At 58.7% G+C, this 16,434-nt stretch overlaps 1 protein-coding gene across 3 annotated transcripts in view; it reads right to left on the reverse strand.

Annotated features, from left to right (window-relative positions):
• The window catches only part of MGAT3 (beta-1,4-mannosyl-glycoprotein 4-beta-N-acetylglucosaminyltransferase), a 31,966-nt gene that overhangs the window by 6,793 nt on the left and 8,739 nt on the right, over window positions 1-16,434 (reverse strand). Inside the window, exon 1 of one of the 3 annotated variants that reach the window (XM_064590583.1) lies at window positions 11,519-12,873. The exons of 1 other annotated variant lie outside the window; for it this stretch is intronic. The gene's annotated coding sequence lies outside the window, so the exon portion shown is untranslated. Of the gene's footprint in view, window positions 1-2,466; window positions 7,181-11,518; window positions 12,874-16,434 lie in introns of those variants that run through there. One more of the 3 variants, XM_064590582.1, reaches the window with a different exon arrangement.

The raw sequence follows: 16,434 nt of genomic DNA on the forward strand, positions 1-16,434 counted from the left end.
TCTAAGCTATGTGGTCATAAGGCACAGAATCATGAAATGTTTGATCTAGAACAAATTTTAAGAACCACCTCCTCCAACCTTCTAATTTTACAGAGGAGGAAACCAGGACCCAGGGGGCTTCAGGGACCCGCCTGATGTTACAAAGCTGGGGCAGGAACCTGGGTGGCTTGCCTCCTGTTCCACCCCCTTCCCAGCCTCACGTTGGTGAGGAGTCCTGAGCAGGGTGGTGAGGAACAGTGGAGTGGCTGCCAAGTCCCCTGGCCGGGGTACTTGCACTATCAGGTCCAAGGGGACCCACCTCCTCCAGTTTGAATGCCCAGCCCTCCTGGAGCCTGCCCGAGGGTGGCTGGTACAGCTGACTGCCGGCAGTCGGGTAGGACAGTTGGGGCGGAGAACTTGGCCTCTGCTAAATGTCAGCTGTCCCAGGGCGGGGGCGGTTTGCTGCTGGTCTCCACTGGCTTTTGGGAAGGTGGGAGGGAGGGGCTGCTCCTTGGCAACATTTGGAAGTAGGTCTTCTGGGCTCCACTCTCTCTAAGGGATCCCAGCCCTACTCTGGCAAAGTGAGACCAGGCAGACCAGGCCAGCAGGGTGAGTGGCGGGGCAGAGGGGTGAGGCCGATAAAGATGGGTAGATAGGAGTTCCTGCTGTGGCAGAGGCCAGGCATCAGGCAACACCGCAGATGGGAGGTCAGCACAGCAGAAGCCTCCAGACTGACCCGCCAGAGGGCCCTGAGGACCTAGTAAGGCAGCCCTGATCCTTCTGGCAGGCTCTTCTTTCCCACTGGTTCCAAGCTCCATAGAGGAGCACACCCCCATCCTGGCCCTTGTTGGACTGAACTAGCCCATGAGCTGTGGAGGGCGGGGCCAGGCTGCCGCTCCCGCTCATTCCCCCAGCAGCAGTGGCCCTGCTGGGCGCGAAGGGCCCCTACAGCCTCGCCAGGGTCACCCTGGCCCAGCTGCCCCTCGGCTCCCCGGCCAGGCTGGCTTTCAGGACCTGGTCACACCTGGCCAGATGTGCCCTTCGGAGGACAGACTCACCAGTGCTTGGGATCCCCCTTTCACTGGGGCTTTCAGAGTGAGGCCCCTTGATGAGGCTCCAGCCTGGCTTGCTGCAGAGAATCAAAGAAGTGTGTGTGGCTAATTTCATTACTTGGGCTGCTTAGAAAATGCCAAAGCACACGGTGGTCGGCCTGGAGCAAGTCAGTGCCTCACAGACCAGATTTTCTGGGACACCTTCACTTTCAGCTTCACTCTTACTCCCCGATCCCTTTTTATCTTATCTTCATGTATTTCTTTAATAAATGCTTGAAATATTTTTTTTCCCCACTGAGTGGCATCTAAATAGGAAACTGAATAAATAAAGCATGGGCTCCTGAGGTCTCATGCAAATCTCATGCACCCTGGGAGGTTACTGTAACCACCTATTTTACAGATGGGGAAACGGAGATTCAGAAAGATGACAAGGCTTTTCCCAAAGGCCATTAGGACAGTTCTGTTCCCGTGTCAGCACCTCCCTCCCTCCTTACAGCTGAGTTGAGCCCTCCAGGTGGCCCAGCTGTGGGCTAAATCCGCGGAACCAAATTAGGCCCCAGCTGGCAGAATTTCTACCTCCGTTATAAAGCTTCGTCGAGAACCCATCAGGTATCACAGCAAAGGTCTTTGACGCTCACAAACCAGTGACTGTCCCAAGCACATTCCACACTAGATCTCATTGAATCTTCTCAACATGAAGCAGGCCCCGTTGTCATCCCCATCTTACAGATGAGGACACCGAGGCCAGAAAATGACATAACTTACCCAGTGTCACACAATTAGTAAGGGTCAGACTCTGTGGGGTCCAGTGGTAAATCTGTCTTTCCATCTGCCACATTTAACCCAAGTAGGGTGACACCCATGAAGAGTTTACTGGTGGCCAGTGAAGACAAGGCAGGGGATGGAAGAGCCACCATCACATCTGACCCACACAATACCCCACAGGATGCCCACCTGACCCTTATCACCCACTCACGAAGCAACTACTTATCAAGAGCCCGCTGTGTGCCAGGCACTGTGCTAGGCCCTGGGAACCCAGGAGACAAGGCAAACGAGGACCCCACCTCCGTGCAGCATACCCAGGGGTGAACGGGACAAGGGACTGCAATAAATTAGAAATAAATGAGTCAAGTAATACTGCACATTAGAAAGAGTCGTGCTCCAGAGAAAAAGCTGGGTAAAGGCAAGGAGGTAGAGTGGGCTCGGTGACAAACAGGGTGCTCAGTGCAGGCCTAACTGAGAAGACGGAGACTTGACAAAGACGAGGGGGCAGGGGAAGAAGGTTCTGGGAAAAAGGAACAGCCGGTGCTCAGGAGGGAGGCGGACAGGATGGGCCCAGATCACACGGCGCCTGGGGTCACAGCAGGAAATGTGGCTTTCACAGGATTCTGGGCAGAGGAGGAACATGACCTGACTTTGGTCTGCACAGACTCACTCGGGCTGCTCTGTTGAGAGGACGCGGTTGGCTGCAGGGTGGAGCAGGGAGTGCGGCGAGGAGACCTCAGCACCATCCAGGTGTGACGGGGGCGGCTTGAACCACGGTGAGAGCCGTGCAGAAAGCGCTTAGGTTCTGTTGGATTTGCTGAAGACCTGGATGTGAAGTGTGAGCAAGGAGTCTGGACCGAGAAGGACGGAGAAGCCTTTGACTGGGGTGGGGGCCACCCCTCAACAGCCTTCACGGAGATGGGTGAACAGCAGAGCTGGGCTTTGAGTCAGGCCGTCTCTGCAGGTCCTCGCTCTCACCCTCAAGCAGCATCCCTCCTAGCAGATGCAAACACTGAGGCTGAGTGAGGGGCGTGGCCAGTCGCTTCGCCGGCTAATGGCAGAGCCTGGCTGTTGACCTTGGTCTCTGGATCCAAATATCATGTCCTTTCCACAGTATGCTTGGTCTAGAAGCTTCACAGGGTAGATGGGGGTGGGGTGAGCAATGCTTTGGATCTGACGTCTCCCTGTGGGCTCTGGGAGGAGGAGCTGGGTTGGGGAGCATTGTCCAGCTCACCATTCTCCACTCCCTACTCCTGCTGGCTGGCATGCATTAGCTTGAGCCCCTCTGGGAACTCAGGACCCCAGGTGGGGTGCAGTGGCCAGGACCTGCCTGGAGAAGCAAGTTAGCTGAGGAAGGACTTGGGGTCTCTAATGGGCTGGCCCACTGCCCTCCAAGGCCTACTAGGCAGGCAGTTCCCTAAGGACAAAACCCCCGTCTGGGTCCCTCCTGCTGCTGAGGATGACCTTAGGCAGCTCAGAGGCCATACTTAGGCCCTTACTCATTTCAGTAAAATTCACTGGATATTTCTCCAGTGCTTGCTTTGTGTCAGGGCCGGCCTCTCTTGAAACCAAGTGGCTTCTGCCCCGGTTTAGGACCTGGAAGAACCATACTGAGTTCTGCCAACCCTCCTCCTGACTCCCTGCATCAGCCTCTGGGTTTATATAGCCACTGTCAACCTGAGTCTCAAGAATGCTTGGCCTCTCTGAGCTTCAACTCCCCCATCTATAAAATGGATATAATCATTCCTGTCCTGCCTATTTTATATGAGACACCAAATCAGAGAGACCAGTCCATAGCCCTGCCCTGTTGCCAATGCTCACCATGCTGAGCTCACCTTCCCTGACCTGTCTCCCCAGCTGGGCTACCAGCAACCTGGGGCAGGGAGCTGTACACAGAAGGTGCTCAACAAAAGCACCCTGCATTGCCCTGGGCCTCCTCAATGTGCTCACCATCACTTCCATACACACAGACTCTGGAACAAGACTCCAAATCCTGGCTCTGCCATCTCCTGTGTAGCCTTGGGCAAGTTCACAACTTTCCTCCTTTTTTTCATCTATAAAATGAGGGTTCGATAATCCATATAAAGTGCCTGGCGCATAGTGAGTACGAAATACACTATAACTCTTCTTACTCCTGTTGCTATATCCCAGCCTGGCAGAGAGAACCTTTGGGTGGGGGCACGGCAAGAGTAAAAGCTTGGAGGTGAGCCCCTGGCAAAGCCTGGGCCTTGGTGGGTGCTGTTCCGTCTCAGAGGAGCAAGGAGCAGAGCAGGGGCTCAGCAAGTGAAGCCTAGGCAGAAACTGAGCCGGATGGTGGAGGGGCTGGGGAAGGGCGCCCTGCTTCCTGGGGAGCCGGGGAAAGGAGGAATTTCAGGCTCTCTAAGAGCCTCCCCAGCACCCCCACCCAACATACACACACCCAGGGGCCTGGGTCTCCTGAGTGAAGGTGGGGGTGGGGTGCTGGGTGCTTCCTGGTAGCAGATAATCAGGGAGGGGGGAGGCTAAGGCTGACCCTGACCCAGGATGGTGGCAGGATCAGCCCACCCTGGGCCTCCTCTTCTTGTGCTGACTTGCGGCTGTGGCCATGCCCCAGAAGGTGCCCTTGGGCAGGTTTTCTTCCTTCCCTCCTCTTCCTACTCTTTCCTTCTCCTCCTTGTGCCCTCTTTCTCTGGGCTCTGCTTAGAAAGTTGACTGGGTAAGGGAAGAAAGCAGATGAGCCCAAACCCCACAACCCATCCATAATCTCAGGGTCAGGGCTCAGGCTGTCTGGGGGGTGGCTCTTGGGCAGAGAGGACAGGTGCTCCCTGGAGACCACAGGCTATGACTCCTGGCCAGGCTGACAGTAGCCTCATGGATGCAGACATACCCTGACAGCTGTCATCGGAGTGACGGGAGGCTCCTGTGGAGCTCTCCATGGTCCTGAGCTCGCCTGCGCTGACCACGGTCCTAGCTCAGCCCTGGGAATGGCCTCCACCAGCCTCTCACTGGCCCCTGCCAGCCTCCTCCGTGGTTCAGTGGCTCATGTCTTAATGGCCACTTCCCCTGCCCACCATTCTCTGGCCCCCTTCCCTGCCTGCCTCATGACACCTGATCCCCGGTGTCCTCAGTTCTGGAGCAGCCACGGGGCACTCAACTCCTACACAGGGTGAAGGGATCAGCTTGTTCTGCGTCCAGCAGCAAAGAGGTTTGACACCTAGTAGGTGCTCAGGACGCTCTGGAAATGCCATGAGGGGAAATCTTGGGAGGTTGCACAGCTCACCTCATCTCCACTCTTGGGCAGGAAATGGCCCATCTACAAACCCCACCTGGGAGCACCTCTGAATGCACTCCACATTCGAGCCCCTCATCGGGCTCCCTGCTCCACAGGAAGCCTGCTTCTCCCTCTCCCACTCCCCCCGCTTGTGTTCCCTCTTCGCTGTGTCTCTGTCAAATAAATAGATTAATCTTAAAAAAAAAAAAAAGAAAGGGCATCTTGATTTTGAGCTGAAGTCCGCCTCCCTGTGCTCACCTCCACCCCATTCCAGTCTTACCCTATGTGACCCAAGGGCTCTGCCCATCTCCATGAGGGAGGCAGGAGGTGTATCTTGGCAGCAAACTCTGCCTAAGACACAGGGTAGGCACAGTGGTTGTGACGTCAGATCTGAACACTGCCCCTGACCTTGGCAAGTTATCCTACCTTTCCCGGCCTCAGTTCCCCTTCTCTGTAAAATGGAGGTATAACAAATGCCTTAATCCATGCAAAGGACTAGTAACTGTGTCTATGCATCAAGTAGGTGCTCAGTGAACATTGACCTTCATTGTCACTGGAAATCAGGAAGATTTGGCTTGAACCCCAGTGCTGTAATTTACTGTGTGCCCTCAGGCAAGTTACTTAGCCTCTCTGAGCCTCAGTCTTAGCCGTAGAAGGAAGATATCCTCTCCCTTGCAGTCCTGTCGGGAGATCTGGATGAGCCGTGGTATCAAAGCATCCTGCATGGAGCCCAGCACTTGGTAGATGCTCTAAAAATGCCTGTTTCTTTCCTTCCATTTGCCTTTCCTGCCAGGCAACCAAATGCAGATGACATGACTAAACACGCCAGGCTTGCTCCTGGCCGGCTTTGTTAAAGGACTGAGCCAGTTGGAAGGCTGCTTACTACTGACTGGCACCCAACACCCTACCGGGCAATCTCAGTGACTCATCTGGCTTTCGGAGCCCAGGGAACCTGGAGCCCCACAGAGGTTCCAGACTCCTCTCCCGGGGTCTGAAGGGCCCCGGAGTAAGAATATTGTCCAAACCCTCACCCCAGGCCAGTGCTCCTGCCAAGTGCCCATCTGGCCTCTGCTTGTCCAATTCTTAGCGCCACCCATTCCAAGCACGTTGGGCTGGTAGAAATTCTTCCTCCTATTGACCTAAATCAGCCTCCCTGGGGCTTCTGCAACTGCTTCCGGGTCCTTCCTTGGGGTTAGGCAGAGCAAGGCAGCGCCTGAGGAATCAGAAGACTCCGAGGCAAAAAAAGAGTCCTTCTAATGTGAGGTTCCACGATCCTACACGGAGAGACGGGCAGAGGAGGCAGCTACGGAGTCCGACAAATTCCAGAATTCTGGCAAGATGCGAGAAACAACTGACGCTCTGTTTATTTCTTTAGCTTTCATCATTTTATTCATTCCTTCAGCTCCTATCCATCAGGCAGAGCTCCATAAGGGTCAAGCCTACACGCGGGGGTCACCCCACAGCCAGCGCATCATCCAGGCTACTGGTGGACATTTCCCAAGACCCTGCAGTGTGCCAGGCGCTGCCCTTGCAACAGCTGGAGAAATTGGGGGCCCTTCCTGGGGCCCACCCTGGAGGAAGGTATGTGAGTCTCCATTTTATAAATGAGGAAATGGACGCTTCAAGGTTAAGCTACTCGCTCAGCCACACAGGGCTTGTGGGAATGAAGCAGATGGGAACCAAGATTCCCCAAGCACGCTGCACCTGCCGACAGGTAGACCTGGGGCCCAGCGGGGCTGCATATTTGGGGGTTCTGTCTGAGGCTAAACACGAACAGCTTAGCTAAGGGAGGGTCTGATGTACCCTGATGCCCAGTCCCCAGGACTTCTACCCCCCAGCACTCCCCAGAGAGAAGTCGGCTCAAAGGGCCAGCCCTGGCCAAGGACCCCAGCTGCCCAGGAACTGGAAAGTCCTGGCAAACCCTGTTCACCATGAGGCGGGTGGGAGAACTGCTGCTACTCCCAGCCACAGATAAGAAAAAAGGCCCAAAAGAGAGGCACAGCTACACTGCGAGCCATTCCTGGACCAGCCAGATGGGGTGCCCAGGCCACTCCCCCGGGCACAAGAATCTGGGCCCTACTCTTTCTTGCTGGCTTAGCTCCAGGGCAGGGGGCTGGCTGAAGCTTCAGCCCAATGCTCACGCTCAGGAGCCCTTTCCATGGTGAATCCCACCCGTCCCCCTCCCCCACAACCAGCCCATGTGCCCTGGCCCTCTCTCCTTGCTCCAAACCCCTTCCCACTCGGCCTGATTCCAGCCCCCTGCCAGACGCCTGAGAACTTTCCCACAGAGTGGTTGTTAGCATGTGCCTGAGAAAGTGGTTCCCAAGGCTGGGACCTGCCCTCAGCTCCCCGGGGCCTTCTCCTCTTTCCCCACTGGTCATTGACCCACCAAGGACATCAGTGTCTGGTCCCCAGAGGCCCATGGGTAGGGAAGACAAAGAACATTTCCACGAGCTCAGAATGTTCTATTGGACAGTGCTGGAGGCTAAACAGATTAGTCATGCTCAGGCTCAGAAGCCTGCAGTGGCTCCCACTGTCCCGCACTCAGGCTCATGGCTGTTGTGACCCCTGCCTCCTGACATCTGGCCCTACCTTGCCTTATTCATGTTAAGGTCATGGCCACCACTCATCACACGCTTAGATATGCACCAGCTGTCGGCATATGTTTTACATACACTTGACCCTCCCAGCCACCCTTGGAGGTAGGACTTATTATCCCCACTTTACAGATGAGGAAACCGAAGCTCAGAGGGCAAAGCAACTTGCAGAGCATTCCTCTGCTCACCTGTGCACACCCACGCGGCCTCCACTTACGGGGGGTGGTGCCATTGGCCTGAGCCCCAGACCCCTGAAGGCTCTGAGCGGAGCAACCCCTGTGCCCGAGGGTGACCAGTAGCGGCTTCCAGAGCGACCCAGCAGCACTCTCCGTGACAGTGGAAACAGCCAGGCTATGCTGTCCAACACACCAGCCGCTAGCCCCACGTGGCTACCGAGCACTTGAAATTGACTGGGAGACGGAGGAACTAATTTATAATTTAACTTAATTTGAATTTTAGTCTAGTAGCCACATGTGCTAGCTGCTATGGAATTGGAGCGAGCAGGTTTAGACGGGACTGGGGAGGACGACTGGGGAGGACGGGGCAGGGGGCTGGGCTGACCGCACCAGCCCTGGGGGAATGGTGGGGCTGGGCTTGGGAGGAGGCAGCAGGAGCAGAGGGGAGGGTACCGGAGGCGAGGAGGCAGCCTGGGGCATCCAGCCTGGGACCTAGGGCCAGGGTGGGGAGTGGCGCTGAGCGGTGAGCAGCTGGGGTGGCAGAGGGAGGGAGCAGGAGGAGGGTCCCAGCCTCAGGGGAAGACGTGGGCTGGAGGTGGGACCTGGGAAAGTCTGGAAAGGAGGAAGGGGAGGAGCAGAGCCACAGAGGAGCTGAGCCCAAGCCCGGGGAGGGGAGGCACCTAAGGGTGCAGGGGGCTGGGCCTCATTGTGCAGAGGCAGCAAGGTGGAGCCACGGTGTTCAGGTCACAGGGCTGTGGTGAGGATTTCATGTATTTAAAGTGTTTGGAACACTGCCTGAGAGAGCGACCACCCGGTAGGGATGAAACAATATCTGGTGAGGGGCGGGTGAATGTTTGCCACAGGAGGGAGACTGCGGCATCTGAGGAGGAAGCAGGGACTCCTGGTGGGTGGCTTTGGGGAGGGGAAGAGGGGGCTCAATGCAGACACAGACCAACATCCCACAGAAAGGGCTCTGTGGGCACTGAGAACAGGTGTCCCCAAACCAGGTTCTGGGGAATCCCCAGGGTGCTGCTGGGACCAGATGACGACGGGGAGAGGTAACGAAGCCGGGGACAGCCCGCCAGAAACAATCAAGAAGATGCTCTCTCAGCTTTTCAATTTCATACATTAGAGTTCCTCCTAAGATTTCGTTTGCAGAAAAACTTCTATACTAAGAAAAGGTCTAAAACCCCCAGCCGGGCAGAGGTGGACGTCCATCTCAGAAGGGCTGCAAGGGCTCCTGATGGCCACACTCACAGCCGGGGCCTTGGGGAACAGCCATGCCAGGAGCTGGCCGTGCCTCTTGCCTGCATCCCCTCCGTGGTCCAGAGAGGGTATGTGGACGCATCCCAGCAGGGGTGCCAGGGCTGCTGGGGCAGAGGTGGGAGGAGAGGGTGGCAGTCACCCAAGCGTGACTGGCGGCCACCGAGCCGGAGATCATGTCTCTCCCAACCCCTGCTTCTGCCCTGTCACAGTAAACCTCAGCAGCGACTGGCCTTGTCCCCGGCCCTGTTCATTCCATTCCCACACACTGATTCTCCAAGTCAGGCTGACCCTGTGTTCCCGGAGCCCAGCATGGGGCCCGGCCCAGACATTCAGTGAATGTCTGGGACAAGCCAAAGGGATGAGCACTAAGGTGGAATTTCAGGCACAGGGATCTGACTGTGTCCCCGTCAGCAGGGCCACATATAATCATGGATTTGCTGGATGAAGAATCAAGAGACGCAGCTGCCCTGCTCGGGGATGGGCCCTGCGGGGAGGGAAGGCACCCAGGGGCTGGGGTGGCGGGGGGGGGGGGGGGGATGTGTGGCTCACAGGTAGCTGGTGCCTCTGCCCTGCCTGAGGTGGGTGGAGAGAGCAAGATCAGTCCTGGTTTGGAGCTGGGGGTGCAGCAGGGAACAAGATGCATAAATGAGGTCCTCCCCTAGAGCCCAGTCCAGGGAAGGGACAGAGGACAAATGAGAAAACGGGCCCACAGAGGATGCCAGGGGTCAGGGTGGGCCTCCCAAAGAGAGGACATTACAGCTGAGACCCGAGAAGGAGCCACCTCACAGAGGAGGAAACCCCCAGTGTGGTGACAGCAAAGTGGGGGGGGCGGGGGGGGCGTCTGAGTCTGTGAAGGGCCTGTGGAGCCTAGCGGGGCTGGCGAGGACACCCCACACTTCAGGGGCTGCTTGGGCAGAAGCCTGGGCCCCCCATTTCAGTGGCCACCCTCCCGAGTCAGTAATCCGGATGCAGCTAAACCCTCTAACTGGGCAGGGCTGGACTGGTCTGGGGAGCAAGTGGGTCTGGAACATTCCTCCCAGAAGGCGGCGCCTCCATCATCTTCACCTTCCGGCACTTCCTGAACGGCCTGGCTGCCAGATGCTGTATGCCTTATTCCATTTATCCTCACAGCCATCAGGGAGTGAAGAGACGGGCTGAGGGGGGGCTGAGGGACCTGCCTGGGACTCACATCTACTCACCACTTCTAGGGGTCCTCATTCAGGGGGCAAGTTCTCGGCTGCTGCCTTCAGCCTTGCCCAGGGCAAGGGCTTTCCCCCACCTCCACCCTGGCCCCCAGCAGGAGCCCGAGGGCTTGCCATTTGCAGGTCACATACCTCCCTGGTTCCAGCAGGTGACCAATCACAAGAGCCCTGTGCTCAGGAGAGCTGCACGGCCAAAATCCCGTCGGAGGCTCCCCTCCACCTGTAATGGTGTGAGCCCCCCAGGGCAGCGCTCTGTGAGGCCAGACTACGGTGAAGTAAAACCATGTTTCACAAAGCCCAGGGCTCCTGAAAGGCCGCAGGAACTGATCACCCTGGATGGGGTGATGCTGGGATCTGCGGTACCCTGAAGATTCAGGGTCTGGTGTTCTAAGAAGTCAGGAAACCTCCCTGCCCTGGTGAGGCCTGGACTTCAGGAGGCTCCAGGGGGCCTGAAGTCCATCGGGGGACCTGGCTCATGCCCGTACTGCCCTCCTTGAGCCCATATTTCTTCCCCAGCTCTGCTGGATCCGAACTCTGAAATGAGCAAGGCGTGGTCCCACACCAACTGCACCCACCGTTTGGAGGGGGGGTGGTTCTGGGTACTTGCTGTCAGCCTGACCCTGGCTTCCAGCCAGTTGGGCCCAGCTGCATGGCCTGGGGATGCCAAATGCCCCCGCCCACAGCTGCCCCTCGTCAGCCTGTCACCAAATGGGGGAAGAAGAGGGCGTGCTGGAGGCCTGTCCCACAGCTGCCCTCTGGTAGGGGACTAACTGCCTCAGCTCCCTTCTCTAATTCCATCCCTATGTCGGCCCCCTTCGTTGTTACAGATGAGGAGACAGTTCAGGGATCCGAGTGACCAGCCTGGCTCACCCTGAAAGTGGTGTCTGATGCAATCCTAGGGCCTCCCACTCCCTACCACTCCACCCAGCCTTAGTATCCCCCCGGCTCCTCTGTGCCTGGACCCCCGCATGCCCACTTCCCCTCACCTGACCCACTACCTGCCTCAGGTCCCCGCAGTGGCACCCCACAGTGTCCCTTCCCCGCTGCTGCAACCCCGTGTCTGGCTTTTTTATGACTCCATGACAGGGGCTTCCTCCCCGGAGGCTGTCTCCTGCCCCCCCAGGTGGCAGTCAGCGGGCTACTTGGGCAGCCCGGCCTGGCCTGGGGCCCGCTCTGGCCTTCACCTGGGCAGGTTTCCTGGTCCCACCGCTTCCTAGCTGAGGCACCTCACCTCCCAGGGCTGCAGTCTCCTCGTCTGTCCCAGGTAGAAACAGGCAGCCTGGTGGCAGTGACGGCAGCCCCACCCTGCTGGGGCTGCTCCTTGGGGCCAGGTGTGGGGACGTGGGTGTGTGCGCACACACGAGCCGTTTCCAGGTGAGGGGCCTGTCAGTGCCTGGCGCTCGGTAAACCACGTGCCCATCTCCTCCTGGAGACTCGCCTCCTCCCTCGCTGGGTGGAAGGTCACCGTGAACTGTTCCCAGACTCCCAAGGGACCGCTGGGCGTTTCCGGTGGGTCACGGATGGGAAATAGAGGAGCGGGGTAGCGGCGGAAAAAGCTGGGAAGTAGTCTCTGCTGGGGGGACCCAGTGTCTCACACGAAGTGGGGGCTTGCAGGGCCGCGAGAGGAGCCTGAATCCTGACTGCCCCTCAAGAGACCCTGCACGGTAAAAAAAAAAAAGAGAGAGAGAGACCCTGCATGGTTCATTTGTAAGTGGGCTCCATACTCAACACCCCCGGGGCGGGGTGGGGGCACAGTTGGGGGTGAAGGGCTCTCTGGGAGTGGAAGTAGAGGCTGGACTCTGTGTGGCTGACCACGGATGAGAAACTGGGGGCCCAGAAGAGACCCCCCTCCCCCAAACAGCTGTACTGTACTGCCTGGCTCCATGCCCAAGTCCACCATGAGAAAGGCATTCATTCCTTGTGGTGGGAATTACCCTCTCCGGGCTCCTTCTTAAGAGGGTGAAGACAAATCAAACCCCGGCAGAGAAGAAGGCTGGGGGGCAGAGCTTCCAGCATCCGTACTGCTGGGTCAGGGGATGCATGCAGGGTTTCTGGGGGACTCCTCTCTCACACCCAGCTTAGCTCTAGCCTCCCCTGGGGAGCTGCCCTCCCCACCCAGCCCACTCAGAAGCCCCCTCTCAGCCTGGAGAGAAACTTCCTGGCGGCCAGTCGGCCTGCCCTGCAGGCTGTGGGCACCTGAGTCCTGCTCCTGGTGCTGGACAGTGAACGTCAGTGTGGTGAAGGCGTGAGTGCCTGATTTGCCATTTGCAGGTCGGGAGGGCTGCTGAAGGCCCAAGTGAGCAGGACTAAAGGACTTCCTAAGGGCACGGGGCCCCCTGTCATCTCTGCGGGGGTGCGGGCTGGGGTCTATGGCTGGGAGGGGGGCAGGGCTGGGTCTGGGGTGCCAGGAGGGAGAAGGAAGGAGAAAGAGGAGGGTAGGGTCCAGCCAGGGTGGGGCCGAGGAAGCAGGAGGGGCCGCAGGAGCCAGTGATAATCGGGCAGATTATTAATCATTGATGTGCAGCCAATGTAGAGGAAAGAGAAGAACCTAACCTCTTCCAACTCATAAAAGAATATGCCACCAGTCCTTCAACCAAGTTGTCTGGCCCTCCCCATGCAGGCTTGTCGCTCACATACCCACCCACCCACCCCGGAACCCCCCGAGGTTCCCCAGAGACTCCGGTACTTCCAGACCCAAATAACCCACCCTGCCCACCAGGAGCAGAGCAGGAAGGGAGAGGAGACAAGCCCAGGGGGCAGGGCGGAGAGCAGCTCTGCCCAGCCTCAGCTGTCACATCTGTGGAAAATGGAGATCACCTTGAAGAAAGCAAGGCCCGTAAGGTTGGGCTGAGTGCTTTCTGGTCACTTACTATACCTGGGTTTCAAAGTCGCCATCTGAACTGTGGGACCATCCCAACCCCTCACCCCATGAGGGGTAAAGAGGGCCGCATCCAAAAAGCCTCGACATAGACCAGTCCTCTGAGATCCTGAGTTCATCCCCTCCCGCTCCCCGAGGCGGGGGGCACAGCAAGGCCTGTTGGCACCTCCTTCCAAAACGCTCCCAGGACCCAGTCCCATGCCTCCTCCTCCTCACTGGCCTGCCTTTTTTTTTTCTTCTTCCTGTCTTGACATTCTTACTTTTTGAACAAGGGGCGCTACATTTTCATTTGGCACTGGGCCCCACAAATTCTGTCACTGCAAAGTCCCCATCAGGCCACATGTCCCCCATCTCCAGCTCACCCCCCTCCCACAAGACCCTATGCCCTCCCAACCCCCCCCCTCCAGTCTGGCTCAGAATGAAACTCAAGCTCCTCTCTGGGCCCACAGGCCCTGCCAATCTGGTCCCTGAATCTTCGCTGCCCTCTCCTCCCTCGTCCACTGGGCTCCGGCCACAGTCCCCACTTTTCATCCTCAGGGTCCTCCCCCTGGCTTTTCCTCTGTCTGGAATGTGGCTGCCTGCTCGGAGGGGCCCTCCCGCCCCAGCAGCTAGAGTGGCTGTCCCCTCCCCAGGTCATCTGCCACCCCCCCCCACCCCCCCCCCCCGCAACCACTGCGGAAGCAAGCTGTCTCTTTGTTTACGTGTTAGTGGTCTGTCTCACCCACCCACACCCTGGCGCTCGGAACGTCAACAGCAGGAGAGCAGGGTCATCATGAGCCTCAGTCATCGGTCACCGGGCTCGGCGGCTCCCCACCCCCTTGGACAAAGCCTGGCCCAGAGAAGGCGCTCCAGAAACAGCTGTTGCGTGACGACCGAACTCTGAAGAGAAATGATGACAGACTCTGAGTGACAAGTATCATCTAGTTTGGGGGGCCTGGGGCAGCAGGCCTGGCCAGTGCGTACCCACACCTAGCAGGGTGCTCTGTCCTGCTCCCGGGGCCCAGAGAAAGCCCCCGCACCCCCACCTCGCTCCTCAGCCCTGCTGAGATCAGCGAAGGGTGTCGGGCAGTGCCGGCCCCGCCCACCAGGCTCCCCCAGCCTCCAGGGGTACAATGTACAAAGGGCCACTTCAGTGCGGAGCTTCAGCTCCATCTCCAGCCCAGAGGCCTGCGGGTGGGGGAAGGGTGGGGAGGATGCGCGCCTCGTCTGTCTTCATGGGGCCTTTGCACAGGGCCAGGAGGGCCACAGATTCAAGCCACAGCGTGGACAGGCTCTGTTCCATGAGCTGCACCTTGGGGAGTGGTGGGGGGGAATGCCCCTGCACGGGGCGGGGGGGGCGGTGCCCTTGCAGAGGTCAGTCCCGTGTACCCAGGCAGAAGCAGAGGTGCTCCCATGGGTACTTCCCCCTGGGCACAGGGCACAGGCAGGGGGGTGCAATTGTCCTCAAGAGGCTAGAGTGCCGTGGGGTTAAGGGACAGAGAGGAGCAGACCCGGTGGGTCCATGGCTGCAAAACCAGGCACAAAGAACTCACTCAAACAGTTGTCCCAACAACCTGAGCTGATAACCTGTGACCTGAGCCTGGCACCCAGGGACACCGGGACGACTTCAGGCATTCCCAACATTCCTCCTCCTGGGCCTCGACGTGACGTGACCGTCCACCCATCTGCCCAGGCCAGGAGCCCAGGAGCCATCCTCAATCCTCCCCCTTGCGGACTCCGCACGTCTTTCACCAAGCGCGTCTATTCCATGCCCCAATACTTCTCATCCCACCTGTCCCGCTGTGCCACTGTCCATGCTGGTTGCATCACCATCAGCACTCACCTGGACAAGAGCAGTGGCTTCCTGGGGGCCCCCTGGCCTGGTCCCCGTGAACCAAACAAAAGCCACAATCCAATGCTCCCCCTCCCAGGCTGGAACTCCTGCCCTCAGGAAAAAGTCCAGATCCTGCAGGAGGCTCCGAGTTCCTGTGTAATCTTTCACGCGCCCAGTCTCCAGGTGGGCTCAGCTGAACCACACTTCCCCCCGGGCGCCCCTGGCCTGCCCCCCAGGGCTCCTCACTCCACACTGGGCGGTGCTGCCTGGCTCCCCTGGGGCCCCAGCTCCCGGCCTGATGCAAAGAAGGTCCTGACCTTGGCTTGCTGAATGAAGACGTGACCCTCCCCCGCAAACCCACACACCTGCACCTGCAGTCAGCACTGCTGGGCTCTGAGGCCTGGAATGGGGCTTGGAAAAGTCTAGATCGGCCTGGGCAGAGCATACCCGGATGAGGTGGCTCATCTCCATGAACCGGACGGGGTCGCTTGCCATGGGAGGGCAGTGGTGGAGAGGGGGGACACGGGAAAGGACTCCAGCCTTCAGAGCAACATGATGGCTGATGAGCTGGAGGAGGCCCAGGAAGGAAGAAGGCGAAAAACGAAGTGAGTGCGGTTCACCACCGGGCGCTCAGTGGCTAGCACCATGCCTGGCGTGCAGGAGGGGCTCGACCAGCTGCTGCGGTGGGAAGAATGGGCTGGAACCCTGGCTCTGCCACCCACAGCTCTGGGACCCTACTCTCCCCAAGGCATTAAGGGGAGGCCGCTGACACCCCCTGCAGGGTCCTCGCAGGGATCTGGGGAGGTGACGCGGCTGCTCCTGGCTCGGAGCCTGCAGCTCCAGGGCCCTGGGAACCCGAGCAGCCCAAGCCCCCTCCTGCGGGAGTGGCGGGGCCGGAGCAGGTGCACAGCTGGTTGGCTCTGCCACCCTGGGCACCTGGGGAGCCCCTGCGGAGCTGCAACAATAAGCCCTTTCTCTTTTTCCTCCCCAGTTAATCTCAGCCCACCCCTGCCGGCGAGGAGCCATGGCCCCCTTGGGTTAGGCCCTGACCGTCTCCGCTGGGGACACTCAGGAAGCCCCCACCAAAGGGCAGGGGACACCATGCAGGGCTGCAGGCACTGGGCCCCTGCTCCTTAATATGGAGCCACCAATCTGTTCCTGCTCCTTTAATCACTCAGTCCTTCCCACCTCCTAGATCCAAAGACCATTCCAAGAAAGGCCCGCAAGTGCCCAAACGTCCCACTGAGTGTGGGGAAGAAGACAGAACAACAGCAGTGAGCAGACCATCACCACCAGGGGACAGGGTCCTTCCAGGAGGCAGGTGGCCAGGGTCCAGGCCTCAGCCACACCACGAACTGCCCAGGAGAACTTGGGCACCAAGGGCAGCACTCCTTCCCAAGTGAAGTGCTCCATCTCAGCTCACTGTCACACAGGCATCATGCGGAAACTGAGGCTT

This window comes from Mirounga angustirostris, unplaced genomic scaffold (assembly GCF_029215605.1).
Source record: "Mirounga angustirostris isolate CCGP_5_RB_7025 unplaced genomic scaffold, mMirAng1.0.hap1 SCAF_5, whole genome shotgun sequence".
Lineage (NCBI taxonomy): Eukaryota > Metazoa > Chordata > Mammalia > Carnivora > Phocidae > Mirounga > Mirounga angustirostris.